Raw genomic sequence first — 22,405 nt, 5'->3', positions numbered from 1 at the left:
GTGATTGTAACCATTTTGATGGGGGAATTTGACACACATGGAAGAAAGTTCATTTAAATTTTGACCAAAAATATTTGGATTAAATACCATCACTGGACCCTTCTCAGGTCAAGGATGATGCTTGAGGTGGGGTGGGTGAGAGACTGAACACAGGGTGGATTGGCACTGCTGTCTCATTCACATATCTAAGGTTCTGTACTATCTTTTATTCTCCACTAATTTTTTGAATTCTCAAAAGATGAATTGGAGTGTGTAAGGACTACTACAATGCTTGAGTATTCTGTGCCGTTAAATTGTTGATTATAGGCAATAATCTTTTAACTTCAGATCTTAGAGAGTATTGCCTGCAATGAGGAAACATAGTAGTATTTTTGAGATGTATTTGCACCAAGATAGCTATTGTTGCTCTAATCATTAGTTTCTCATACTTTGATATTTATTTTTTATTTCATGAGTGGGAGGGAACACATCTTATCTAGATGCATGTATATTATAGTATTTTTAAAAAATATTGCTCCCAAGTGGCAAATTGAAATTTTAGGCATGATTACAAAGTAATGCATGAAGAAAATTCCATCTCAGTTACACTGTAAGTATTGTGAGAAACAGTGGTTACTTTTTCCCCAGGAACTTCTTTACCATGATATGAAACCTGGGAAGGCAGGGTTGAAAAGAAGGACTGAGAGACTCAAGCAGATATAAAGCTTTAGGCTGGTTCCTCTTCCCTCTATTGTCATGATTTTCCAGAGGTCCACTGTGGAGATGACACGTCAAACAGAGGGAGAAGGTTCAGAGTAGCCAGTGGCCCTACAGTCTTGTTGGATCATCTTCTAAGATTGATCTGATCACTAGGGCATTCACCTCATGGAGCAGTCTGACTTCCAGTACTCACTTTGTAATTAGGGCATGACTCAGATGCCTTCTGTTCATAACAATGCCTGTGACAATTATTTTTATGGTGGCCTGGCTTTCTGCAGTGGTAGCGTGTGAATTTATTCATTAAGTTCTTCTTGGAACCCATAGAATAAGATTAGAATAAGGCCCTATTTCTTTTAAGTCAACATACAACACTTCCATTCCTTCTTGGTATCTTTGTTTTCTCCCCTTGGCTTTCTCCTACTATTGATCATAAAATATTGTTGAGGAGTATTAAATAAACATTATGGATTGATCTTAAATTATATTTTGTAGAGTTTTTTTCTAATATGTGATGCTGACTAGTAATAATTTTTTAAGAGTAATGTTTAATTTTTAATTAGAAGTGAGTGATGTGTGTTTCTTCAGTGGCTCTTGTAAGTAATCTAAGAAGAATGAGTTATGCCCATCTTTTTCTTGATGAATTGATGACTATTTAAAATAATTGAAGGATTTAATTCTTGTTCTTCTTAGCCCTTCAAGAATACTTGTATAAAGCTGTCTCTTATTCTAAACTCCAATATTGTTAGATCACTAAGGATTTTGAGTAAGTACTGTTTGAGTTCTAGTAGGAACTAGTGTTGCACTGGCTGCTAGCCTTCTGGCCTTCTAACATAAACAAAAATATGACATCGGTTTCTAAATGTACTAGAATTTTGTGATGTGCTTGTTTCTCATTATAAATTGACATTTGATTTGCATATCTTTCCATAGCTCTGTTCTAGTTCATAGGCCTCTGTAAGTCACCCAAAGACTTCAAAGTACATATCAGGGTCATCTGGAAATATTTCCAGATCTTATTAGATCTGTGTGAGGTCCTTGGGAGAAAAGGACATGTAAACATTGGTAGCCTAGTATTTGCCCTTTACTTCCTGTAAGTAATATTGCTATTGAGAAGCTTGAAAAAAATCAAAATAATGATGCATGTAGCCTAATAAAGGCATCAATTATAGCTGACTTAGAAACCTCATCCTTAGGATCTCAAGGACAAGTGGGAAGAGAATCAGTCTCTGTGACAGGAGATGAGGCTTTGAATGAAGTTTCTTTGGATACCTCATCTTCAGGATCAAAAGGGCCTCTGATAATAATGATAGTGGAAGCATCTGATTCCGGCTAAAGGGTCAGAGAAGTCTGGATTTCCTGGGGGCTTACATTTACATTTTGAACACAAGTATTATGTCTTAATGTATCTGAAGAAAAGTTAATTCTGACCATTATTCTTCTTTCACTTTAAAATTCTGGATGTCAAATAGTATCATAATCAATACTTTCACTTCATTATATTTTGTCTGTAGAGTGTAGGCAGACCATGTGTGGGTATAGAAAGTAATCAAGCAGCTGTCTTTCAATATATGAGGGTCAAACACTGTCTAGTGTTTAAAAATAAATTTTAAATGGATAAAAGAATTTGACATTGAATTTCTCATCTGTAATACAAGAGGAAAAAGTAGGTGTCCTTTTTAATCTCTACTTCAATAATAATTCTCTCAATAGATTCCCTCAGGTGACCTGCTCCAAAGAAATAGCTGCCATCTGGAATGTGACAGGAAGATACATTAGTATGAACTAACTGTTCTTACTCACTTCATGCCAACTTTCCCTGGAAACTCACAATCTTAACTACAGCATGTGTTTTCAAACGCACAAGCCACAATTGATTTCAGCTCTAATGGGCATGTTAAAAAGGAAGCATTTTTAGTAAAACCAATAATCAAGAGATCTAAAGCACTGCTTTCCAGTTCATTGAAAAAGAATGAGGAAAATATCAAAGGACAAATTGAAAGTGGTTGGAGCTCTTCCCAGTCTACAAAAATGAGCACATTTAGAGATAGATAGTATCAAGTAATGGCTCAGAAAAATCCTGTCCTGCATATGAGGGCAAAGAATTCTCAAGAGTTACTGAGTTGAGGAGAAGGATAGGAGAGGGAGTGGGGGAAAATGATTTATCTGTATATGCAAGAAGGATGAATTAGACAATTACATTGTACATTACTACTGGTCTGTGGAAAAAATTTAATGCTTTAATTTATTTCATCTCGTTTTTTCAATTATTTCTCATTTTGTCTTAATTTCTTGTACATTTCTTTATTTCTGTTTTCTTCCAATTTTATAAGCATATATCTTGTAATTTGACTAACTTGTTGGAAAGCAACATAATATATTACAGTAAATACTGTGAAATTCATATAAATCTGTGAAGTGAAATTCTGTATCACTTGTATTTTTGTTTTAATTCTAATTTGTACTCTATAAAAGAAAAATATAATAAAATGATTGTCTAAGGCACTTGTATTGTCTTCATAATCACTTAGGTAATATTCCTTAGCAGCAAGGTAAATCTAAGTTTTACTTATGATCCACTCTAAAATTTCCATGTCTCTGTATGTGCAAAACACTTATGAAGCCCACAGGTTAAAATCTCTACACACCATTCAGCAGCCACAACGTATACATTACTAAAAGTATTGTTCTCCTTTACACATATAAATAATGAGAGCCATATCTAGGAAGGGAGAAAGAGAAAAAGAGAGGTTTGGGATTCATTCTGAAAGTCAACAGGTATTGATCCTTTAAATATTGAACTTAGGAAATAGCTTAATATAGTTTCATCAAGAAGTTGATTCTTTCCATAGGCTCAAGGTTAGTCTTCTAAAGAAGATTGCTATCCAGAACTCTAAAGCAGGGCATGACTTTTACGTGTGTTTTCCTGGAAAGGCAAAAGCTCAGATGTCTTGTATGACACAGAGACAGGGTATGTGTCCATCATTTTAGATGAAGTTTTTGTCTTTGACATTAGAAAAGATTCATTTTCCAAGACCTCACCTTAAAGATTCTTATCTGTTCCATAGGGGGGAATAGTTGGGACAGTTCAAAGTTCCTTCTGCTCAAATCCTTAGTGTAAATATGTCTTTCAGAAAGGGAAGTACAAAGTTGAAAGAACAGATAAGAAATGACATCAAGCAAAGAAAGTCTTTTATTCTCATGCTCACAGTGACTAATTGAGACAACTTGTCCAAGAGTTGTCACCCTCAGCCTGCAAATGTAAGTGTGTGGAATCTCAAGAAATAAAATTGCTTTGCAGAAGTGGCAGATTAGACCAAAAAGGAATTGGAGGCAGAACAAGCTTGACATTTCCTCTAGATTGTGAAAGGGCTTTGTGTCCCTCTGTCCCAGTGCACCCTGTCCTCCATGGCTTGAAAGCAGCTTACAAACTATTGGATTTACCTGGCAGATGGATTTCTGTGATTTATTGATAGGAAAGACTGTTTCCTTTATATAATCTAGATTTCATAAGAGTCCCATTTTACAGCATTTCATATCTAAGTCACTACTAGGGGATGTTCCATCATTATTTTTCCCTATTGATGCTGTCTAACAAGTTAAATGAGTCAAGTAGAATGTGCCAATTAATTCAACAACCAGTTAGTCTAACTCCAGCATATAGAGAAAGAATTAAAAGGCACTGTCTGAAACAGTAGAAAAAGTAAAATGTTCATTAAAGAAACATCATAACCTTCCCACATACTAAACTTGAATTTATCATTGTTTGAACAAAAGCAATGCATAAAATGACAAGGTACAAAATTGAAGGCTTAAACTATTGGCACACAAGGATGAAAACTTTTGCTTACCTAAATGAGTCACAACTCAGAATCCATGGTAAAGTGGATTACCATGGATAATTACCACACTCTTACCACCTACCCATTAACTCAGTGGAACCTCCAAATATATAAACCCCTAAATAATGTAGGAGAAATAAATACTGCTCTTAACCTGCTAGATGTCAAATATGCCAAATTTGTGTCCCATGATATTGAGAAATGAATTTTAAAGAACAATGGATATTAAAAGTAGGAAATTCTATCAGTAGAGTGACAACTCCTAAGAGAAAGGATTGGACCTGAGTGGGTTGCCTTGGATCCCACTTTCCACAGAAAGTTTAATACAGTGATCCTTCACTTATCATGGTTATTACAAAGAAGAGATATCCCTGCAATGAGAGAAAATCAGCAAAGTAGTGACATTATATTTATTTTAGTATTCATATAAATTTAAGGCTTTATAAACCCTTTCCACAATCTTATAAACTCCTCCTACACTTTTAAAAATACTTCTAAAATTCTTCACTAGGGCTGGCCAAATAGCTCAGCAGATTAAAGTGCCTGCAAGCAGGTACAGGGTCTGGGTTTTGATGTCCTGATGGTCCTGCCCATGGGGCACTGGGGCACACTGAGACTGCAATTGAGACTGGGTGTAGTGGTGAACGCCTGTAATCCCAGCTCCTGGGAGGCTGCAAACAGGCATATCACTATGAGTCCAATCTAGTATTGAGACACTGAATACACTGTAGACCCTTCCCTAAAATACAAAAAAAAATAAATAAAATAAAATAAAAATAAAATCTTTACCATTTTGTAAATTCATAAACCTATATAATTTTTAAAAACATGTATACTGTATGGTGCTACAAAATCACGTGATATAGCAAAAAATCTGCCATAAATAATTTAGATTAATATCTTTTCAAAATAATGAGTCTGTGAAAGTCGAACTGTGAAAAAGCAAGGGACTATTACATCGCAAAGTCTTGAGGTGGGTGGCAAATCATGAAGCAGGTATTATGTGGAACAAAACAATAATCAACCAATAAGATTATAACTATGATCACTTACAAAATGTTGACCTAATGGTAAGTCATGTAGAAAGTGTACAGAGAAAGAACAAGGACTTTCTTATAAGAGATGCATCAGGAGGTTTTGGTCACTGACCTGGGCAAGTGATTTCTATCTATACTGTATTGGGCCATACCATCACAATTATAGTTGATTATTTATCCCCTTGTAAGGCATGTAGGCCATCTTGTCTCTATCTTGAGGCCTAGATTTTTATGGGTGCACCTGTAATTACAGTTGTAATATATTTTCATCTTCTTCTTTGACTCTCTCTAGGGTCTATCTGTGTCTTACTGCCTATCTTAGCATAGCTGTAAACAATAAAAAGAGATCATAAGATCAAAAATTTAAAATTTTACTTCTAAGAAAGACTCCAGCTTCAAGACAAAATTTTCCTTCTTCTTTCAGGCAGTGAAACACATGATCCCTTTCCTCCATCCTTACACAGGTAGTGTTAAATTTATAAAGCCCTTCATAATAGCCTACAACTTCAAGGATACTAGATTCTTTTCACATTCAAATTGCCTTTACAGCCCATTGGGAGAGCTACTTCAGAGACAGCATGTTTTAATGTATATAATGACTTCAAACACCTATAGACAGCTTGCATTATAACTTGGCAGACAGTGAGAATACACATCCAAGACCATCCATATTGAAAACAACCTTAAAATGGGAGCAACCCTGGCTTGTAATATACCTCATTTATTTGAATATCCTTACTTCATTCTTTGGTATGTCCAGCATTTACCTCCAAGAACTATTTCTCATGTCTCTTTTACTGATATGTCCTAAAAACTATTTTTTCCTTGATGAGAGTCAGTGAACCTGAATACTTATTTTAGATGTGATAAGTTCCTTATGTCAGCCTTCTGAAATCTTAGACTCAGCATATGACATCCAACACCTCTGTCAATTCGAAAATCTCCCAAAAATGTAGCCATTATACTTCTGCAGATTTGCTTAATTTCAAAAATCCCTCATTTATGAATTTAAAATGTGTCAATTACTTCATGCCTGTTAGGCAAAATTAAATGATAATCATTAATTAACTTTGCCTTTATATCTCTAAATTATCCTCTACTTCCTAGATTTCCTTTTGTATTTTGGACTTCAATATTAGGACAAAAAGGAAAAGAAGGAAATATAGTGTAAGCTCAACAGGACAGTTTTATTTCATAAAAGACCTCAGAGAAACCACTCTGTCACTAGTAACCAGGCCAGCTATTGTAAAGGCTATAAGATCTTTATAGGGTTATGATCATAAAGGGGGGGGTGCTGTGGAAGGGAAAGGTCACAATAGCACTTTCAAGGGGAAATTTCAGCACAAAGGAGTTGTGGCTATCTGTCCAGGACAGGTCTTGAGAATGTATGTATAAGAGTTGCATATTATTGTCAAGAGCAGGGTTCAACAATGATTGAAAATTATAGGGTGTAGCTGTGGTGACCCCATGCTTACCCTCATGCTTATGGACCCATGAGTATGCATTAGCAGAAAGTGTATGAGCAAAGCAAGGGGAAGGGATTTATAGTGTTTCTACATAGACCAGGATGATGTTGCTTAGATTGTTTCATCTACTATCTCCATTTAAATAGTTTTCTATCGTCCCCATTTTTATTTTGAATTTTTATTAATAATTTTTTGCATTTTTACTAGTATATTCATTTTTATTATTATTTATTATTAACTAATTAATAATAATGACTAATTCACTTATTATTAGTTATTATTTATCAAATTTATATTTTGTTTTTAATTTAATTTAATTTAATTTAATTTTGAAGAGGAATAAAAGCAAGAACAAAAATCAGAAACAAAAAACAGAAGTGGTAACATGCAACAGTACATATGTTGCAAATTTTCAACACAAGAATAGCTGATTAACAATGGTTGATATATTTTCTTTATTAATCATCAAATCTGTTGCTCAACTTAACAGATATAGTTTTGTAAGTTTGGACATATGATTGAATATTACCACTTGCTTTCAAGAAACCTTAAATATTTGTTCCTGTCACTCTTTGTTTTTCCTTACCTTTAAAAAAAAAATTTAAATAGAGTATAGTAATAATTGATATGACATTAGAAATGGTACACAATAAGAACACCAAGATGACATCTTACATTTTTATTAGTATATTCATCGTGGGGTGTGGGTACATGTGTATAACACCTTTCCGTTGTTTTTTAATCTTCTCCCTTTTCACTTTATTTCTTGGTCTACTTTCAATTTGCAATTATCTATCCCCCTATTTCCTATTATCTGTCTCTTTTCCCCTTATATGTCAAATACTTCAAATAAGTTAAACATGTTATATTAAGTTTGTGTGTCTGATTTATTTACCTTTTATGTTGTTCTCAAAGTGACTCAAGTTCACCTTTCTCTATGGAACAGTACTACTCCACTGTGCATAAATACCAACTTTTCTTTATTCATATTTTGACAGGGGCTGCTTCTATGATGTACCAATTATGAATTGTGCTGCTATGAACAAGTATGTGCATGTATCACTAAAATATGATGTCTTTGATTCTTTCAGTATACTCAGAAGAACAATAGCTAGGCATAGGGAATTTCTTGTTTTAGGTTTGAGAGGAGTTTCCATAATGGTTTGTTAGTTTATATACTTGGCTAAAATATAGAAGTGTACAATTTTCTCAGCAGCATATTAAACAGTTGTTGATTGAATTATTTTTAAAGTATTTAGTATAGGGTCTACAGGGTCTACAGGATCTCATTATATAGATCAGACTTGTAGTGATTCTCCTGTTTTCAGCCTCCCAAGTGCTGGGATTATAGGCAGACAGCACCATGCGCAGAATCAAGGGTCATCACAGCATGCCCAGGAGGCGGAACCACCACACCAGGGATGGAAGCCTGGCCACTGCGCTTTGCCTAAGCAGGTGCTTTATTCCACTGAGCTATCTGGGCAGCCTTTTTAATTATTTATTTTTATTTTTTTTCTCATTTTGAGTTTAATAGGCAATACAAAAGGTCAACGAATGGCATTGGCACTGCTACTGGTATATCACACATCATCATTTTCATATGGTCAATTCCTAAATACAGCTCAGGCCATTACTACTAGTGGAAGAAAAGATGGTTCCAAAACCCCTGCAGGAAATATACGTATTGCCATGCACATCGTGTTTAAAACATGAGAAAAAAAACGTACAAAAAAGCTTTTGTTATCTTGACTCACTGCTCACTTCTGCTTAGAGAAATACTCTTTGTTTTTCTGAACATCAGCCTTGATGGTATAATTTCCAGGCTTCCACCTAGCTGGGCACACTTCTCCATGTTTGTCAGTGAACTGGAAGGACTGAACGAGTCTTAGAGTTTCATCTACAGAGCAGCCAACAGAAAGGTTGTTAACTGTGATCTGCCAAAGGATACCCTTATCATCAATGATAAAGAGGCCCCTGAATGAGATGCCTTCATTGGCCTTTAAGACGCCATAATCCTGAGCAATGGTATGCTTGGGATCTGACACCAAGGGAATGTTGATAGACCCCAATCCTCCTTGTTTCTCGGGAGTGTTGATCCATGCCAGATGACAAAAGTGAGAATCCACAGAAGCACCAATGACTTGACAGTTAAGTTTCTTAAATTCTTCTACCCTGTCACTGAACACAATTATCTCCTTGGAGCACACAAATGTGAAGTCAAGAGGATAAAAGAAGAACGCATTTTCCTTTGTAGTCAGACAGGAAGATATCTTTGAACTGAACATCTGGCGTAACAGCTGTGGCTTTAAAGTTGGGGGCATTATTTTTTAAAATATATTCTAATTTTTAAATGTCTTTTCATCATAATCTATAGGGACTTGAAGTTCAACATATCAACACTTGATGAAAAATACCTGTTCCATGTTATGCCTAAGATGTTTGATATTCATACAGATAGTGAGGATAAGTTTAGCAGCCTAGGTTGTATGATAATAACAATAAGCTTGTCTTCTGGATGGTTAACAACCTAAGTTTGCAGACCAAAATTAGAGAAAAGGGAGGGCCGCAAGGAAAGCCAAAATTTTGGCCTTAGCTTTCCAAGGTCAATTAAGACTCAGGACATATGAGAACTTGTACTGTAACATCATTTAATTCAGCAGTGTCCCAAATTTTCTGATCAAGGAGATTATCGGGGCCAAAGAGGAAAGTGATCGATGATGTAGAGTGTGCCTAAGGAGAGTCACATGGAGAGAAAACATTCTCTCAGGCTTTCACAGAGAGCACATTGGCCAAGCAATGGCCATGACTCATCCACATGGCTGACACTGACAAAGTTCTACAATCTGAGGTAGAGGATTTCAGGATAAATCCTCAGGAGATTTCACTAACCTTATCAGACCCAAAAGCTACAACTCTTGTTGCACAGATCCTGCTTTACCTAGTTCTTAAACATCCAGCAGAAAAGTATAAAAACAAAATATGTGACCTAAAGCCATGCTGTTATTTTGAGCTGTAGGGGATTCAAGAAAACAATTTCTGAAATTGCAAATCAAGCTGAAAACCCAATGCTATTATGGGCTACTGAACTCTTTTAGAATATTTTGCTGAGTTTACACACCTATAGTATTCAAATAACGGGACTTAACCAAAAAAGGTATACAGATGATTGTCCATTTTGTATCTGTGTATTCAAAGTGGTTAGGATAGATATATAGTTACCTTCTCTTAGTGAATAGAGTGATTAGTTCTAATGGTGTCTGTAAATAGGATTTCATGTCCTCATCTTGTATAGCAATTAATCACTAGGAAGAATGTATGCAATGTGTTAATTATTGAAACTGTCTTACCAATTTGATTTGAAACTGTCTCATTGCTATTTGTTTATCAATGAAAGTATAAGGAAAAAAAGAAGAACAATTGGCATGAAGGAAAGGAGAAAATAAAGTTGGAAGGAAGGGAAATATAGATGTGTATATAAGCAGAATAACTTGTACCACTGATTTCTACTATTCATTGAAAGGAACAGTTAATGCTTAAATTTTTTTCTTTTCTTTTTAATTTTTTGACCAATTTTGCATGCTTATATTTGATAATCTGAACAACTAATTTGAAGATAGCAATATAAAATATAATAACAACTTTTTAATGCCTATCCTTTTGTTTAGTGAAATTTTGTATTGTTACTAATTTTTTTATTATTATTTTTGTTGTCTTTAAAAATAATAAAAGAAATTTAGAGAAAAAAATAAAATGAGACAACTTAATATTTAATGACCAATGGATCAAATAATAAAGTCATAGTTGTAATTAGAAAAATAATGGCCCTTCTTTTGTATCCCCTTTTCTGTTTACTTTTGTCAGAGAAGTATATTCTATTGTCATTTAAATATGGTAGGTGAGTGAATTCAGTAAAGTATTTCAATATAGTCCAATAGTCCATAATATCGGTGTGTTTTCTGTAGAACCGGCAACGTTAGAAGATTTTGAGTTGAGCCATTTACACCTCAGCATATTAATATGGATTTACTTTTTAGACAATATTTTTATACTGTTCTGCTTGATGGTAAAAACCAAGAAAAAGAAAGACCTATATAACAAAAAATGTAACTTTTGTATCTGACAAGGTCGGTCAGATCCCCTCAGGATTTACTCTGAAACCCTGTACTGCAGTTTGTAGATCCTTTGTCAGTGTCAGCCATGTGAACGACTCATGGCTATTGCTTGACCAATTTGTGTCTATGAAATCATGAGAGAATGCTTTCTTTCCAGGTCTCTCCTTAGGCACACTCTTCATCCTCAATCACTTTCTTTTTATATATATTTTTATTGAGAATCAAATCAGAATGAGACAGTTTCACAACTGGTTGCTAGTACATTTTCAATAATTAATACATTGCATATTTCCCTTAGTTTTTATTCACTGTACAAGATTCAGACCTGATATCCTGTCTCAAACACTGTGAGAGCAAACTTCTCTATTCACTTAATTGAAAGAATGGAGCTGTATACCTATCCTAACTATTTTAAGTATACAAATAGAAAATGGTAGTTCATTTGCATCCCCTTTTTTCAGTTAGTTTTATCAGAGAAGAACATTCCATTGTCATTTCAACACTATAGGTACATGAATTCAGCAAAATATCCCAACATTGTCCAATAGTCCATAATAGTAGTGGGTTTTATCTAAGACTGTTGATGTCCGAAGTTGTTGACTTGAGCCATTTGAAGCTCATCATAATAATATGGCTTTAATTTTTATACTTCATTTTCATACCTTTCTGCTGGATGGTTATTTTTTAAGTATTGTCTGTTTTTTTATCTTTTTAATCTTTTTTCTTCATATTCTGGTGAGACTCAAAGTTTAACATCAATACTTGATGGAAAATACCTGTTCCATGTTATGTCTAAGATGTTTGATAATCAGACAGATAGTGAGGTTAAGCTCAACTGTCTATGCTATAGGGTAATAATATCATTAAGCTTCTCTTCAGGAGGGTTACCAACTTAAGTTTGCAGAACAAAATTAAAGAAAAAGAAGGGCTACAAGGACTGCCAACATTTTAGCCCCAGACTTTCAAGGTCAGTAACGACCCTGGAAATAGGAGAACCTGTACTACAACATCCCGTAACTCAATTACATCCCAAATTTTCTGGTAAAGGAGATTATGGGTCCAGAGAGAAAGTGATCAATGATGTAACGTGTGCCTAAGGAGAGTCACATTGGGAGAAAACATTCTCTCAAGCTTTCACAGACAGCAATTTGGTCAAACAATGGCCGTGAGGCATCCACATGGCTGACACTGGCAAAGGATCTGCAAACTGAGGTACATGGTAAAAATCCTGAGGGGATTTGACTGACCTTATCAGGCACAAAAGATCATTTTCCTCTTTGGCTCCCTAATTTCCTTGAACAGAAAATTTGAGACACAATTGTGTTACAGGATGTTACTTTACAGGTTCTCTTATGTCCTGAGTCCTTACTGCCCTTGAATGTTTAGGCCAAAAATGCTCCACATCACCAGCCACCCATGAAATGCAAATTAAAACAATACTGAGATTCAATGTCACTCAAGAAAGAATGGTTATCATAAAGAAATCAACCAACAACAAATGTTGGAGAGGCTATGGGCAAAAAGGAACCCTTTTTTACTCCTGTTGGGAATGTACACTGGTTCAACCATTATGGAAATCAGTGTGGAGACTCCTTAAAAATCTAGAACTGGAAATACCTTTCAAACATGCTATCCCCCGTACTGGGAATTTACTGGAGGAATGGAAAACTTCATACCATAGTGATATATGTGTACCTATCTTTGTAGCAGTACAATTTATGATAGCCAAATCTTGGAATCAACCAAGATGCCTATCACCTGAAGAATGGATAAAAATGTTGTGCTATTTTTGTACAATGGAGTATTCCTCAGCTATAAAGAATGATAAACTTGAAGTCTTTATATATTTAATTTGATGCCACTTGAAGATATACTCATAAATGAAATAAACCAAATCCACATGTGTAAATACCTTATACTCTCCCTACTGTAAGAATTCTAAAGAAGAAATAAAAATTGAAAGGTATAACACAATTACAAGGAAAGTGATAATTTAAAGATTAGACAATGAAGAGAAGGCAAGGAGAAAAGTGAGGAAATATGAAAGGAGCAAAGCCATACATTTATATGCACAAGATGGTTAAGGCAATGGTCCTGAGAATCTTCAGAAGGTTTTTGATCCTAGCAATTAATTGGTAGGATTCTCAACCTGAGTAACTACATATGCTGATACCTGTGGTCTAATCTACTACAATGAAGTTAGCAATGTGTAATAGTAGAGTCATGCTTGGAATGCCTCTCTTTCTGGTCTCCTAAACACGTACTGCTAGTCATGTCATACCAAATACTGCCATACTGTCTCTCCAGTAAATGTTTCTTAAAAAATAAAAGTAGTAAATGAAAATAAGAAACAAGATAAAAGATGTCACAGGACTGTCCTTCTATAATGCTGTGTATGGTAGGATTTCTAAATTTCTGTCTAAAAATATGTAACTCTTTATTCTTATTTTTTAAATATTTTTTCTTTATATTCATTAGGGACTTAAAGTTTAACATATCAATACTTGATGGAAAATATCTGCTCCATGTTATGTCTAAGATGTTAAATATTCAGACAGATACTGAGGTTATGCTCAATTGCCTAAGTTGTAGGTAATAATAATAAGCTTCTGTTCTGGAGGGTTAAAAACCTGTGTTTGGGGCCCAAAATTTAGAGAAAAAAAGGGATGCGAGGACAGCCACAATGAGTATTATGCAGTCATAAGAAAGGATGAATTTGAGTCTTTGTTTGGTACATTGACTCAACTAGAGAGCATATGGTTAAGTGAAATAAATCAGGCCTGCATGTGCAAACATTATGCTGTCTCCTTAGTGTGAGAACCTGAAAAAGAAAATGGAATCTGAAGGGTGCAATAGATACTGGTAAAAGGTAATGAACTCATCCAAAAGCAAAGAGTTATTGAGTTGAAGAGAAGGACAGGAGAGGGAGTGAAAGAATGAGATATATCTATGTATGTAGGCCAGATGATTTGGACAAGTGTACTGTGGATTTCTGCTGATGTATGGAAAGAAGATGATAATGCTTAGTTTGATTTGTCTCCTTTTTTCAGATGTTTGTCTCTTTTCTCTTCTTAACTTATTTTCTTTTCCTTTTTGCTTCTAATTTTGCATGTATATATCTGGTAATATGAATAACTATTGGAAGACAACACTGTACATTACAACAAATACTATGAAATTCCCATTAATTGTTAAGTGATATTCTGTATAACTTGTTATTTTTCTGTTTTAATGCTATTTTATACTGTCTTTAAAAATTAAAAATAAAAACAAAATGATTTTCCTTTGATAACTGTCTGCTTAAATGTATGAATAATTGTTTTTCATTGCTTCTAAATAATTGAGCGTTATTTTCTCTATGACTGTCTAAATAAATAAGCCCTCTGAATCATGGATTAACCAGTACTACTCTATAAAAAATTTATCTGAAAATTATTACAATGGCTTTGGTTTGTGTTTAGATAAGTAATTACTAATATCCTTAACTACATAGGACTGAGTTTTAATAATCCATTATTCAGTTATTATCCTGTTAATATTTAACTGTTTTATTTTTTTGTTTTTTAAATTTACCAATAGCCTACTGGCAGAATTACATGCTTTAATAATTAAAATTTGAACTAATTATTATTGTGGTGTTTTTATATCAACAATCTTAGCAGACCAAGACAAAATTAGGATTTCTCTGAGGAGTACATTAGTTAATAAAATTAATATTCCAGTTTTTATTTTAATTATTAGGATTAGGGGAGATGATCAATCAAAATGTGGTGCCAAGATTAACTACTTCATTTTTGTGAATTAATCTCTAATATATTAGCATGTTTGAAACAACATGATTTAGTGAAAGAAGAGATAAAGGGAAATGGAAGGGCTATGCTAATGCATATGGTAGCAGATTTATCATCTTTGGTTAGTGCCAGAGAATATTTCACAAGTTAAATATACAACTTCCTTAGCCATATATATAATTAATCAATTTTTTTTCTCTTTTGTATCATAAAAGTCAAAAAATATAATAAAGCTGAGCAGAGAGGCCTGGTCGGTTTGGTATTCATCAGAGAAGAACTCCACAGCAGAGAGCTCTGGTCCATTCGGGACCTGGCAGAGTAGAACTCCACAGCATGGAGGCAAGGTTTGAGACTAAGCAGAGCAGCACTTCAACAGAGAGACTCAGTTTGGGACCTTGTGCTAGAAATTCCGACAGGGCAGACCCGGCGAGCTAAACCAGGAGAAGAACATCTAGCCACTAGGGCACAACATGTTCACTTCCATGGACCACAGTAGGAACAAGCTGAGCACAACAGGCAGACATAAGCCAGGACCCACTGCTGAAGTTTGAGTTTGTTAGTTTTTGATCTGGTAACCTGAGGCATACTGCTAGACCCAGTGAGACACAGTCTTAGACCCAGATCTACAGGAGTATCCTCTTAACACAGAGGTGGCAACGGGTAACTGGGTGAAATATTCTACCTGGAAGACTCCAGGTACATCAAAGTGAGGTGAGCACAACAAACTTAAGGGAGCTAATTTAAAAACAAATTCCTAATCCAATATCTTCATAGCTATACAGTCTTAATGTTTGTTCTTATGGTCTAAAATACAAACCCATTAGCTACAAAAGTTTGTGAATTTCTAAATCTCACTACCCATTGTTAGTGTTGTTAATTGTATTGCTGTAAATTCAAAAACATATCTAATTGAACTACATGTTTTCCCTTGGGTAGTAACATTAGGAGGTAATTGGGTAATAACCTCACCAAAGTCCTACAGCATAGCACAGAGGACAGTGTCAAACAGAAACCAATACCTCACTCTTAATTGAGAGGTCAAAATCTTGGGACACAAAACAAAAAATGAATCTATGACACAGAAGAAATACCTAAAGAACAGAATCTTTTCAGAGAGGCTCTGATCATAGCGATACAGCTAACTACTACCAAACTTTCACAAAAAAGTATCACAGAAATCAAAATTAAAAGTATTTTCTGAAATATAAAATGATAAAGATAAGAAGAAAAATGAAATTTCCGGCCCAGAACCCACCCAGAACAAAAGCAGGAGACACTAACATAGAAGAAATTGGAAGTCACACACCTAAAACCTCTGAAATTATAGTATCTGAAGTAAAGAAACCACTGTAGAAGGCTACAGAGGAAATCAAATTAGAAAAAATCTCTCAAGTAAAAAAAAAAGAAATGATAACTATAATGAAGAAAATTCTAAGTATTTCTAAAGAAGATATTGTTAAAAATAGAAGAAAATAGAAAAATGGTGGAAGACATAAATGAGCATTATAAAAAGAAATAAAATGCATTATCACATTCAAAGTGATATTCAGGAGATTAAAAACAATTGAAAGTTGGCAAAACTTTCTGAACATTAATGAAGATAGACTTTCAGACCATGACGATACTATTTCAGCTAGTGAAAAGGTATGGAAAGAGCTCTTTAAAAAACTAAGATTCAGGAAAGAATAATTCAACAGCTGCAAAACAATGCAAAGATAAACACAAAAGACTAATAGGCATCAATGAAATAGAAGGAGTCAACACAAATGATAAAAAGGAACATGGGCAGAAGTAAGAGCAGAAAACTTCCCAAATATGGGGAAAATATTTGATGTTCAGGTAACTAAGGCATGTAGAACTCCAAATATTATCAACTCAATTAAAAACCTCAGCCAGGTATATAATAATCAAGGTACAAGTCTGTGCATTCAAAATCGTTAAGATAGATATATAGTTACATTCTCTTAATGAATAGAGGGATTTGTTGTAATAGTGTTTGTAAATAGGATATCATGTCTGCATCTTGTACAGCAAATAACCACTGGGAAGAGTGTATGCAATGTGTTAATTATTGAAACTGTCCTACCATTTGGTTTGAAATTGTCTCATTGCTATTTGTCTCTTAATAAAAATTTTTTTAAAAAGAATTTCAGCATAAAAAGAGCTTACAAAAATATGCTAGAAAAAAGAAACAGCCCATATATAAAGGATAAACCATCAGAATAATGGCAGATTTCTATACAGAACCATCAAGTCAATATACACAGAGTGAAGTATTTCAAGCTCTACAAGAGAACAAATTCCAGGGCCAGCAAGATAGCTCAAAAGTTCCTGCTTAGGTAAGTTCAGGCAGGTGCAGGTGATGGTGAATTGATCCCATGCACCACATGCCATGCCACTCCTGCCCTCAGATATATCAGAGCCAGCTGGAAAAAAAAATAGAAATTCTAACCAGGACTGATATACCCAGCAAAAATCTCTTTCGGGTTTAATGGAAAGCCAAATACTTCGACAATGAAGAACAACTAATGCAATTATCAATGTCAAAGCCAACCCTACACAGAATACTAAAAGATATTCTGCAAAGGAATGAAAATGACTACATATCGAAGATGAGAATGGCAGGAACCCAACAAATAGGATAAGCAAACACAGGACAAAAGGAGGTAAGCAACAGCAAGAAATTATCATAACAAACATAAGCTAATATATCTCAATTATAACCATCAATGTAAATGGACTCAATTGACTAATTAAAAGAAATAGACTGTTAGAATGGATCAAGAAAAAAAATCCAACAATATGCCATATACAAAATCACATTTAACTCATAAATAAATGCATAAGCTGAGAGTCAAAGCGTGGAATAGAAAACTACATGTGCCAGGACCTCAGTAAAAATCACAAGTAACAATGCTATTTGTAGACAATGTGAAATTCAAATGAAAAATGATCAAGTGAAATAAAGAAGGTCACTGCATACTGGTTGCAGGAAAAATACAAGAGGAAGAGATAACAGTTATACATATGTGCACACAAAGTATGGGAGCAACAATATGTGTATGACACATTTTAATGTACATGAAAAATCCATTAGCCAATAACACAATCAAAAGAGGGAATATTCACACTCCCTTAGTGCAAAAAGATAGTTCAAGCAGAAAAAAATTAGTAAACAGATAGATAAACTGAACAAGAACTTTAAACAAATGCACTTAGTGAACACATACAGAGTGTTCCATGCAACCACACCATAATACACATTCTTTTCAGCTGCACATGAAACACATTCTAAAATAGACCACATATTTGTCCATAGGTCATTCAAGAAAAATACTTATCCCATTCATATTATCTGACCACAGTGCAATGAAAATGGAATTAGAAGACAAAAGAAACCACAAAATCCCATAAATACATGGAAATTAAACGGATGTGTTACAGATGAAATGAAACAAGAAATTAAAATTATCCTCAATTCAATGATAATTCAAGCATACTTACCAGAATTTGAGGAATGCAATGGATGCATTTCGATGAGAGAAATATATAGCGGAGAACTCCCACAATAGAAAAACAGAATGGAAAAGAATAAATACCCTAATGAGGCAACTGAACTGTCTAGAAAAAGAAGAGCAAATCAATACCAAAACTCGAACATGGGGCGATGCCAAAAAGCTTAGAACAGAAATTAATGCAACTGAGACACAAAAATAATACAAAGAATTAGTGAATCCAAAAGCTGGTGCTTTGAAAGATTAAATGAAATTGATAAACCCATAGCTGACCTCATGAAAAAGATGTAGGAAAAACTCAAATTCAAGCAAAAAAGAATGAAAATTGCAAAATAACTACAGACCCTGTGGAAAATCAGAAGATCATCAATAGCTACTTTGAAAATCTTTACTCTCACAGAATCGAATACACAAAAGAAATGGACAAATTCCTAGACAGGTAAAAATTACCAAAATTGAATCAAGAAGATATAAAAACTCTGAATAACTCAGTATCAAACAATTAAATAGGAAATGTAATAAAAAAAACTTATGGTCAAAGAAAGCCCAGGTCCTGATGGATTCACAGCTAAATTCTACAAGAAATTTAAAGATGTAAAGTCAATACTCCTTAACCTCTTCAATGAAATGGAAAAGGAAGCCATATTCCCAAAATCATTTGTGGAGGAAAATATTACACTGATACCAACACCAGACAAAGATTTAACCAAAAAAGACAACTACAGTCCAATCTCCCACATGAACATAGATATAAAAATACTAAATAAAATTCTAGCAAATAGAATACTGTAAGTGATCAAGAACATTAAACACTATGACCAGGTATAATTCATCCCAGGGATGCAAGGATATGTTGACATATGCAAACCTGTAAATGTATTTCACTATATCAATAGATCCAAAACCAAAAACCACTTGATAATCTCAATTGATGCAGAAAAGGTCTTTGACAATGTCCAACATTCATTCATGATCAATATCCCAGAGAATTGGAATAGATGGCCTCTACCTCAATCTGATAAAAACCAACGATTACAATCCAATAGCCAACATAATTCTAAATGGAGAAAAATTGAAATCTTTTACTCTCAAATCAGGTAGAAGACCAGGAAATCCTCTGTTACCAATCATATTCAATATAGTTCTGGAATCATTAGCTAGAGCCATTACACAAGAGAGAGAAAAGGAATAAGAATAGATAAAGAAAAAATTAAGTTATCGTTATCTGCAGATGACATGATACTCTACTTGGAAGACTCAAAAATCTCCTCCAAGAAGCTCCTAGAATTAACAAATTCAGTAATACAGCAGTTTGCAAAGTCAATACCCAAAAATAAATAGCATTCCTCTACAGGTAAGGAACACACTGAGAGAAAAATTAGAAAAAAAAGTACCCATCAGAGTAGCATCCAAAACAATTAAATACCTAGAAAATGATCAAGCTAAGTAAACGTTCTACACAATAAAAATTACAGTATTGTGAAAAAAGAGATGGAAGAAGATTTCAAAAATTGGAAAGATATTCCTTGCTCCTGGATAGGAAGAAACATCATTGTGAAAATGCCCATACTTCTAAAATTTCTGTGGATATTTAATGCAATCCCTATCAAAATACTAGCAATATAACTCAGAGATCTAGAGAAAACTTTCCTAAAATTTATTTGGAGTCAGAAAATTCCTAGAATAGTGAAGGAAATCCTAGGCAACAAAGGCAAGGCAGGAGGCATTACATCACTGACTTGAAATTATACTACAAAGCTTCTGTGATAAAATCAGCATGGCCTGGGCCAAAAAAAAAAAAGAAACAAAAAAACAGACTGGAGGATTGATGGAACAGATTAGAAGGTGAAGGTACAACTACAAAATAACTCAGTCATCATCTTTCACATAGTAGCCAGACATGTCCACGGGAAGAATGATAATTTTTTTTAACAAATGGTGCTTGAATAACTGGCACTCCACAGCCTGAAATCTAAAACTAGACCTTGGTCTATTTCCATTCACTAAACAAAAGATAAAATGGATTAAAGATTTAAACATTAATACAGAAAAATTAAATGTCTTAGAAGAGAAGTTATGTGGAAATCTTGAAGATATAGGGGTAGGCAAATATTTAATGAACAAAAATCAAGCTGCATGGGAAATACTTTAAAGAATGAACAACTGGTACCTCTTCCTACTGAGAAGTTTTATGCATGTCAAAAGAAATCACCAACAGAGTGAATAAATTACCCACAAATTAGGAAATACCTAAACCACTAATCACTCTGATGAAGGTCTTTTCTCTAAAACATAGAAAGAACTAAAAAAATTGGAACCCAAAAATTTAAAGACCAAATTAAAAAGTGGACATCTGAAATGAATACAATGTTCTCAGAGGAAAAAATACAAAATACAAAAGGCCAGGGAGATAACTCAGTAGAAGAAGTGCTTGTCTGAATTCAATCTCTGGTACTGAAAGAAAAAAAAGAAAATGAGAACTACAAGAGGCAAATAAATACATGAAGAATGCTCACATTACTTACCATTTGAGACATGCAAATTTAAACAACATTGACATACCCTCTCACCCCATAAAGAATGGTTATCATAAAGAAATCAACTACTAACAAATGCTGGAGAGTTTCAGGGTAAAAGGAACCATTCTCCACTGCTCGTGGGAATTGTGGACTGGTATAAACACTATGGAAATTAGTGTGGAGACTCCTAAAAATCCAGGACTGAAAATCTCTTCAATGCAGCTATTTCCCTTCTGGTTATTTTCCCAAAAGAAAAGAAAATATTACACCGTCGTGATATAAGTGCACCCATGTCTATAGCAACTCAATTTATCATAGCCATACTTTGGAAGCAACAAAATGCCGATCACCTGAAGAATGGATGAAAAACATGCAGTGTTTTTGTACAATAGAGTATTACTCAGCTATAAAGGACAAACTTTAGGCCTTTGTGTGTAACTGGATGCAACTAGAGGCCATTTTCATGAGTGAAATAAAACAGATCCAAACATGTAAAGATCGTATTGTCTCCCAAGTGTAAGAAACCAGTGTAAGAACCTGAAAGAGGATCTAAAACCTGAACTGTATAATACATACAGTAAAACAGAAATTAATGGAATATAAGAATTAAACAATGAAGAGGAGAGAAAGGAAAAAAGATGGGAAAAAAGATAGGGAGAGAAAGCATAAAAGTGTACATACTGGATAGCTGAGGTGATTATACTAAGAATTTCCATCAGTTTTTTTAAAATAGAAGTAAATTTATAGAATGTTCACTGTGACTAACTCTGTATGCTGATACCTGGGAACTGAACAACTACATTGAAAACAGCAATATGTCATACAAAAGCCATGTTTGAATACCTGTCATCTTGGACTTCTAAATGTGTACCATTTCTAATGTCATATCAATTATTACTATTCTATTTTTGAAATAATTTTTATCATGCATTTAGTACAGGGTTTACAGGGTCTCACTACAAAGATTGGACTAGTAGTGATTCTCCTATTTTCAGCTCTTTACCTCTGGGATTACAGGTGCACACCACTACACCCAGTCTCAATAGCCTTCTCAGAATACCCCGGGGCCATGGCTGGCTTTGCACACTGTGGTTCAAACCCTGGTCCCTGTTCCTGCCCAAACAGGTGCTTTGGTCCACTGAGCTGTCTGGTTGTTCTAAAATAAACTTTTTTTCTTTTAAGAAAAAGCGTAATAAAAAAAAAAGAGAATCAAGAACAAAAATTTGATTTCTTGAAATCAAGGGGTAATATTCAACCATATATCCATTCTTGCATAACAATACCTATTAATTTGAGCAACAGATTTGACAATAAAAACAAATCATATGACAACCATTGTTAATCAGCTATTCTTGTTTTTAAAAAATATAAGATATGTATAGTTGTGTGTTACCTGTTTCTGTTGTTTCTGATTTTTACTCTTTCTT

The 22,405-nt window shown here is 34.2% G+C and overlaps 1 protein-coding gene and 1 pseudogene across 8 annotated transcripts in view; both read right to left on the bottom strand.

Annotated features, from left to right (window-relative positions):
* Nucleotides 1-22,405, bottom strand: part of LOC101568064 (protocadherin-11 X-linked) — a 1,027,172-nt gene that overhangs the window by 326,110 nt on the left and 678,657 nt on the right. The gene's annotated exons all lie outside the window — the stretch shown is intronic.
* Nucleotides 8,799-22,405, bottom strand: part of LOC101592581 — a 16,600-nt pseudogene continuing 2,993 nt past the window's right edge.

The sequence above is a fragment of the Octodon degus genome, unplaced genomic scaffold (genome assembly GCF_000260255.1).
Source record: "Octodon degus isolate 3935 unplaced genomic scaffold, OctDeg1.0 scaffold00103, whole genome shotgun sequence".
Taxonomy (NCBI): domain Eukaryota; kingdom Metazoa; phylum Chordata; class Mammalia; order Rodentia; family Octodontidae; genus Octodon; species Octodon degus.
The sequence above is the reverse complement of the archived record's forward strand: the minus strand, read 5'-3'. Positions and strand labels throughout refer to the sequence as shown.